Consider the following 8,229-nt stretch of genomic DNA (forward strand, 5'->3'; position numbering starts at 1 on the left):
CGGCCACGTGGAGGACCATCTGTCCCGGTTCATGGAAGAACCGGGACTAAAGGCGAAGGGCATTAGTAACGACCTTTTAGTCCCGGTTCAAAAACCGGGACAGAAGGCCCTCACGAACCGGGACAATAGGCCCTTTTTCTACTAGTGGCCTTTGGTAAGAAGTGAGCTCTCTGTCTGCTACGCTGCCGACGAACTTTCAACATCTTTGGGGACAAGAACTCGCAAACAAACCTCGCTCGACGGTCATCATTGCTATTCTTTGGAATATTTGGAAAAGAAGAAATGCAAAGGTTTTTAGGGGGGAACTGCAACCTATCCACCTCATCGCTCGCTCGGCGGCAGACGATATCATGCTTTGGCCTAACAGATGCTCCAGTGAACAGGCTATGAATCTTCTTCAAGATTGGTGTACCATGTTGTTCCACTTATCTGCGAGATTGTAATCCAAATGCTTTGTACTCTCAACCTTACCTCCAAATCTCTCCCTATGTAAATGTACTCTGTTCTATTAACGAAATGGTTCAGGCCGGTGTAAGCCCGCCGTAGCACCATCCGAAAAAAATATGTTGTCTGGAAATCCAGAGATGCTAATGCCAGGCAGCAGGAAGAGTTTGTTCAAAAGGGCCTACAAGGAGCTTGAGGACATGGTCGGCCGTGAGGAAACACCACGGTACGAGAGGGAATTTACACAAAAAATAGTTGAGAAATGGAATGCAACTTCTGTCACAGACACCTTTGTTGGCGACACTTTTGGCCTTGCTAAAACCCTGTTGGACTTTGGTGATGCCACGAGGATGTGGGACGTGATCCGGGGCGTGTGGGTGGAGATGCTTTGTTTTTCTGCCGGCCGATGCCGAGGGTACTTGCACGCGGAGGCTCTCGGAATGGGGGTGGAGTACCTCTCCTATGTCTGGGTCTGTTGGCATACACTGGGATGGAAACATTACGTGAAAAGCTTCAGAGAAGGGAGAATCAGTCGTTTGGCGTCGGTGAGTCTTCGGTTGATGACGGAAGTATCGAGGAGAAAATTTTACGTCTGATACAGAGAGCGCGCTTGTCTAGCCAGTAGTAGTTCTTCATTAAGCATCATCTCTGTTGCCCGGTCGACGCCATTATACATTTACACTCCTCCTGTCTTCCTTACTACTCCATGCAAGATATGCCGCATCCCCATTTGTTGTGCCAAGTGCGCACCCATGCAACGTAGGACAACTGAAACGTGCATCTCCGTTTCATTGTCCTCAGTCCTCACCATGTATCCAGGTTTTACTTTCTGCACTCGGCTAAGGTTCCTTGTTTCGAATCATCCAAGGCGTCACTCTTCAATGTAGGAGCTCCACTGCGTGTGCTGGTTGTATTGTTGAATGTGTATCCCAGCCTCATTTGCCTGAAGAGCAGATGATAAATAACCGACATTTCGGAGATGGCATCAGCTTGTAGTCTGCAGATAAAGAGTAAATTTGAGACTGCAGGCGAAAACTGACACAAACAACCTCCTTGGTAAGTTGGTCGTGCACTGCGTTGGTCCGCCATCGTGACCGTGGACACCATTCGATACAGATTTACATAATCTGCTTGCAACGATGGACAGCATTCGCCTGAAGCTGTGTTGTGGTTCTTCTGTAATGTATACCTTCTCAGTCTTTTTGCCTGAGCTGATGCTCTTCATGTTACCTTGTGCTCAGCCGCATTAGATGGACTATGTTTAGCTAGATTGCCGCCTTGTTGGTCGCATGATATCTTCTTACTCTGCTTCCTTTTATTTTGGTTATAGGAACTTAATTTCTACCCGGGGGCAACCCCTCGCTTTAAAAAAGGCTAACTGAAAGAGAGAATTGGGCAGAGCAAGAGAAGCACCAACGCTCTGTCCATGGATGGTACTAAACCGAGAGTCTCCCCATGGTTCTCATTTCTGGTCACACCAGCGTACGTGCGATTAAACCCATAATGGATAGTGTTAACAGTGAGTGGCAACCAGTTCGGGGGTGTAGCTCATATGGTAGAGCGCTCGCTTCGCATGCGAGAGGCACGGGGTTCGATTCCCCGCACCTCCATTCCATTCCTATTATTTCAATTTTATATAAGAATGAGTAAATGATTGTTTTTTTTCTCGTTTTTGCGGGCACTGTGAGAAGGAAATGGTTCGATGACAACTACTCGTTTCCAGCCTTGCAATGTTTTGCTATCATCTCTAAGGCCCAGCTAAGCCCCGTGCAACACACACACACCCAAAGGCCGACAACTAACTGCACAGGTGGATCCTACTGGACACGGCTATAGGTCGCCTACAACGACGCCTCGGGGAGATATATGGACCGGCCACCGGTCGAACACAGCGCTCAAATACAGGTTTCTCATACAAGGGCACGTCCGTACGTACACTAGTTTTTGTTCTTTTTATTTTTCTATTTCTATTTTAAAATACTCCAAATAAATATACATTAAATTTTAGTATAAATATTTCAATTTTAAAACCTCCATGTCGCATTTTAAAAATGTTAAAGCACTGTAAACAAGTGTTAATACCATTAGAATTTTTTTCCATAACATTAGAAAATATTCATGCATTTCAAAAAATGTTTGTGACATTTGTAAAAATATTTTTACAACTTTCAAAAATGTTTTGTAAATTTTTAAAAATGTTTGTACCAATAAAAAAGTTCATGCGTTAGAAAATGTGTTCATCACATTTAAAAAAATGTTAGTATGATGTTTAAATGTTCAGGTAATACAACGCCTGGGAGAATGGACCAGCCACCGGCCAAACACAGCGCTCAACTACAGGTTTCTCATACAAGGGCACGTCCGTACGTACACTAGTTTTTGTTCCTTTTACTTTTCTTATTCTGTTTCTATTTCTATTTTAAAATACTCCAGATAAATGTGTATAAAAATTTAATATAAATATTTTAATCTTAAAACATACATGTCACATTTTTAAAAATGTTAACACACTGTAAACAAATGTTCATACCATTTGAAAAAAAATTCCCATAACATTAGTAAATATTCAAGCATTACAAACAATGTTTGTGACATTTGTAAAAATATTTTTAGAATTTTCAAAAATGTTGTGTAAATTTTGATATGCCATCCGAGGAGTGGATGATGTCCACGACCCAGCGAGACCAATGATGAGCTGACTCGCCCTCACGCTGAACACAATGCCGCAGGTCAACAATGGTCATAGGACGTTTGCAGGTTCCTCCGAAGTGTTTGATGAAGCGTGCTTTCGACTCTGCCCAAGTATTGATGGAGTTGGGGGCAAGTTTTTCAACCAGGTACGAGCCGTCCCTTCCAGCATCATAGTCAAATACTTGGCGCAGACTGGGTCGCTGACATCCAACTTGTCCATAGCAATTTCATAACTCTTGATCCAAGCCGTCGGTTCAAGATCAGGCGTGTAGTTGGAAACCTTCCGAGGGCCTTTGAAATCCTTAGGCATACGCTCATTGCGCAGAGCCGACACCAGGCACGGAATCCCGATGGTTCGGGTGCTTGATCCAACACCTTGTGAAGCCAAAGGAATCATAGGAGGTGATTGATAAGCCGCCACATTGGCAGCCTCTACTTCTCGTCATGCCCGGGCAGAGTCGACGATTTCCTGGGCATCCACAGCTCCCTACCGGGGTGGGTCACGCTGTTGTACATGTAGCCGCGGTGCATTGCTAGTAACGGCTGGCGACTCAGCACGGCGGCTCCGGTTGCGGTTTGGGTGCAGGGTAGAGTGGAGTCGTTGATGGCTATAGGAATAATTCGTCTGTTGAGGGACTGCTATCTTTAATAGCTCGATGGCATGCAGAGCCTCCCTCTCCACGGGGGTAGCGCCTGTGATCGGGAGCGCGGTGAGATTAGCAGCCGCTGCCACCAGGTTATCAACAGGGTTAGAGAAGTGACCCGTTGGCGTCACGAAGCGATCTGGAGTCGTCCGGATGGGCGGCGGGTTTAGAACTGGCTGACGAGGCTAAGCTGAAGATGGCCTGCCATTGCCGTCTTGAGGTACTACCTAGTTCAAACGTGGAATGACTGGCTCTGTTGGGGTGCTCGTACCAGCTCCCGGTGCGGGCGTGTAGAACAAATGTCTCCCCACAAAGCCAGGGGAAGGCGAGTTTCATGACATCTCCTCCGAACCTCCTCAGAAGCGTGTTGACGAAGACTGATACGTCTCCAACGTATCTATAATTTTTTTATTGTTCCATGCTATTATATTATCTGTTTTAGATGTTTTATATGCATTAATATGCTATATTTTAGGCCCTCGCAAAAAATTAATATGCTATTTTATATTATTTTTGGGACTAAAAGATTAACCTAGAGCCCAGTGCCAGTTTCACGATGATTTTTCTTGGACCAGAAGACACTCGTAGGACTTGGAGAGGGGGTCAGAGGAGTCCCGAGGGGCCCACAAGCCTCCAGGGCGCCCCTGGTTTGTGGGGACCTCGGGAGTCCCCCAACCCTAATTCTTGCACTATAAATTCCCAAGTATTCCCAAACCATCAGAGGCGTCCACCAAAATACTTTTCCGCGGCCGCAAGCCTTTGTTCCCGTGAGATCCCATCTTGGGGCCTTTTCCGGCACCCTTCCGTAGGGTGTCACGGAAGGCATCTACATCAACCTTACTGCCCTTCCGATGAAGCATGAGTAGTTTACGACGGACCTAAGGCTCCATAGCTAGTAGCTAGATGGCTTCTTCTCTCTCTATGATCTTCAATACCATGTTCTCCTCGATGTTCTTGGAGTTCTATCCGATGTAATATTCTTTTGCGGTGTGTTTGTGGAGATCCGATGACTTGTGGATTTATGATAAGATTATCTATGAATATTATTTGAGTCTTTTGTGAACTCTTTTACGCATGATCAAATATCTTCGTATTTCTCTTTGAATTATCGGTTTGGTTTGGCCAACTAGATTGATTTTTCTTGCAATGGGAGAGGTGCTTAGTTTTGGGTTCAATCTTGCGGTGTCCTCACCCAGTGGCATAGTAGGGGTAGCGAGGCACGTACTTTGCCATCAAGGTTAAAAAGATGGGGTTTTCATCATATTGCTTGAGTTTATTCCTCTACATCATGTCATCTTACTTAAGGCGTTACTCCGTTCTTATGAACTTGATAATCTAGATGCATGCTACATAGCGGTCGATGTGTGGAGTAATAGTAGTAGATGCAGGCAGGAGTCGGTCTACTTGACACGGACGTGATGCCTATATTCATGATCATTGACTTGGATATCGTTATAACTTTGCACTTTTCTATCAATTGCTCGACAGTAATTTGCTTACCCACCGTATGTTTCCTTTCAAGAGAGAAGCCTCTAGTGAAACCTATGGTCCCCGAGTATATTTTCCATCATATATTTTCAGATTTATAAACCAAAAAACCCAAAATTACCTGGCTGCAATTTATTTATATTTACTTTAGCTTTCCTTTTTATTTATTGTTTATACCTATCTCTTTTAGATCTCACTCTTGTTCGTGACTGTGAAGGGATTGACAACCCCTTTTTTCGCGTTGTGTGCAAGTGTTTGTTAGTTTGTGCAGGTGCATAGATTGGAGACTTGCTTGTGCCTCCTACTGGATTGATACCTTGATTCTTAACTGAGGGAAATACTTATCTCTACTTTGCTGCATCACCCTTTCCTCTTCAAAGTAAAAATCAATGCAAGCTCAAGAAGTAGCAGGAAGAATTTTTGGCGCCGTTGCCGGGGAGGTGCTACATCAAGCCTACCAAGTACCCATCATATACTATCATCTCTTGCATTACATTATTTGTCATTTGGCTCTTATTTTCCTCTTCCCCACTTCTAAAATGTTTAAAAAGAACACAAAAATGTTTGCCTTTTTATTCGCCTTTTTTCCGTATGCCTTTTTTCTCATTTGCTATATTTGCTTCTGTTGCCATGTGCCTTCTATATGTTTGCATCTTTGCTTGCTAAAGATATACTAATATGGAGCCACTTAAAGGTTTCTGCTTGGATCATCTTCGATCCATATGTGCTCGTGCTAAAACCCCAACTAGTTTAGTTGAGGGAAAATCATTAGGTGAGCATGCTCGTTTTGTGTGTCACCGTTTTTCTCAAAAAGGGGGACTCTTATGGAATCAAATAAATTGTTTGCTATGCTATGCTATGCTTGGAATCAATGTGAAATTTGTGATTTTACTTGTTGCTCAGAGAACCCTAACAAACACATTCCCTACCTATGTGAGTTTAATGATAATGAAATCCTATCTTCTTATGCCAAAGGTGTTTATAGTTGAAAGCTGAATAAAACTGTTGCTTATTGATGATTTGGTGCGGCATACAAGAGTATATAAGAGGGTACAAACCGACTTGGGGTAGGGGTACAAAACTGACTTGGACTAGAAGTCGTATACCATAATGACTACTCTAACATCCCCCCGCAGTATCAACGGCAGGCTCGACGACGTTGAGACTGAAACAGATATCTTGAAACGGCTTAGTAGGCAGTGCCTTGGTGAAAATGTCAGCAAACTGAGCCGTAGAGGGAACATGAAGCACCCGAACCTGACCAAGAGCAATCTTTTCACGAACAAAATGAATATCAATCTCAATATGCTTTGTGCGTCGGTGTTGAACTGGATTGCTGGTCATGTAGACTGCTGATATGTTGTCACAGTAGACAATAGTGGCCTGCTCAATAGGCCTGTGTAGCTCGGAGAGTAACTGCCGAATCCAGATGGTATCTGCAACGGCATGTGCCACAGCGCGATACTCAGCCTCGGCCGACGAACGTGAGACTGTAACCTGTCTTTTCGAAGACCAAGAAATCAAATTGTTACCAAGAAAAACACAAAAACCGGAAGTGGACCTTCGAGTGTCAGGACAACCAGCCCAGTCTGCATCAGAGTATGCGGTAAGCGAGTTTGGAGAAGAATTATTGAGGTGGAGACCATGATTGAGAGTTCCTTTCAAATACCGAAGAATGCGTTTAACATGATTATAGTGAGGAACCCGGGGATCATGCATATAGAGACATGCTTGTTGAACAGCAAAAGAGATTTCAGGACGAGTAATGCTGAGATATTGGAGAGCACCTGTTAGGCTACGATAGAGAGTAGGATCGGAAAAGGGTTCACCGGTAGCCGAAAGTTTAAAACTAGTATCGACAGGAGTGCGAGATGATTGACAGTCAAGCATACCATCACGATTAAGAAGATCAAGAATATACTGGCGTTGGGAAAGAAAAAGGCTGGAGGAATCTCGAACAACAGCAATGCCTAAGAAATGATGAAGGAGTCCTAGGTCAGTCATAGAAAATTCAGATCTAAGAAGAGAGACAATATGATCTAAGAACTTTTGAGAGGAGGCGGTAAGAATGATATCATCTACATAGAGAAGTAAATAGGCAGTGTCAGAAGTTTGATGATACACAAAAAGAGAGGTGTCGGAGAGAGATGGAGTGAAGCCTATTGTTTGAATGAAGGAGGAGAAGCGTTGAAACCAAGCTCGTGGGGCCTGTTTAAGACCGTAGAGAGATTTCTGAAGAAGACATACATGAGTTGGAAAGGATGGATTTTCAAAACCCAGAGGTTGCTGGCAGTAGACAGTTTCTTGAAGGGAACCATGGAGGAAAGCATTTTTAACATCAAGTTGGTGAATGGGCCATGAAGAGGAGACAGCAACACTAAGAACGGTGCGAATGGTGCTAGGTTTAACAACAGGAGATAAGGTTTCTTCGTAATCAATTCCTTGTTGCTGAGAAAAGCCACGACAAACCCATCTGGCTTTATATCGTGAGAGGCTCCCATCGGAGTGGAACTTTTGGCGAAAAATCCATTTGCCGGAAACAATATTTGTATTGGGAGGACGAGGAACAAGTTGCCAGGTGTTGTTTGGAAGTAAAGCATTATATTCTTCTTGTATGGCAGCGGCCCAATTGGGATCAAGAAGAGCAGTTTTGTAATTCTTTGGAAGAGAAGTGAGAGATACGGAGGTATGAAGGTTTAGGCGGTCTTGGGGTTGATGAAATCCTGATTTGGCCCTAGTACGCATGCGATGATCATTAATCGGGGCTGCTGTAGGAATAGCACGAGGGGGTAAGGTGGGTACTGGTGAGTCCGGTGCAGCGGAAGAGTCGGACGAAGGAGTAGGGCTGGGTGGTGGAGTGGGAGCAGGGCTGGGTGGTGGAGTGGGAGTAGGGGCCGGGGGTGTTGGGGAGGAAGCAGGGGTCGGGGGTGTTGGAGACGGCTCGGGTGGGCTGAGTGTATGG

The 8,229-nt window shown here is 44.6% G+C and overlaps 1 non-coding gene across 1 annotated transcript; it reads left to right on the top strand.

Moving 5' to 3' along the window:
- The first annotated feature begins 1,981 nt into the window (after positions 1 to 1,981).
- On the top strand, positions 1,982 to 2,054 carry TRNAA-CGC (transfer RNA alanine (anticodon CGC)). Its single transcript has one exon. It is a non-coding gene; the product is annotated as a tRNA-Ala (tRNA).
- The last annotated feature ends 6,175 nt before the right edge of the window (positions 2,055 to 8,229 follow it).

This window comes from Aegilops tauschii, chromosome 2 (assembly GCF_002575655.3).
Source record: "Aegilops tauschii subsp. strangulata cultivar AL8/78 chromosome 2, Aet v6.0, whole genome shotgun sequence".
In the NCBI taxonomy this organism is placed as follows: Eukaryota; Viridiplantae; Streptophyta; class Magnoliopsida; order Poales; family Poaceae; genus Aegilops; species Aegilops tauschii.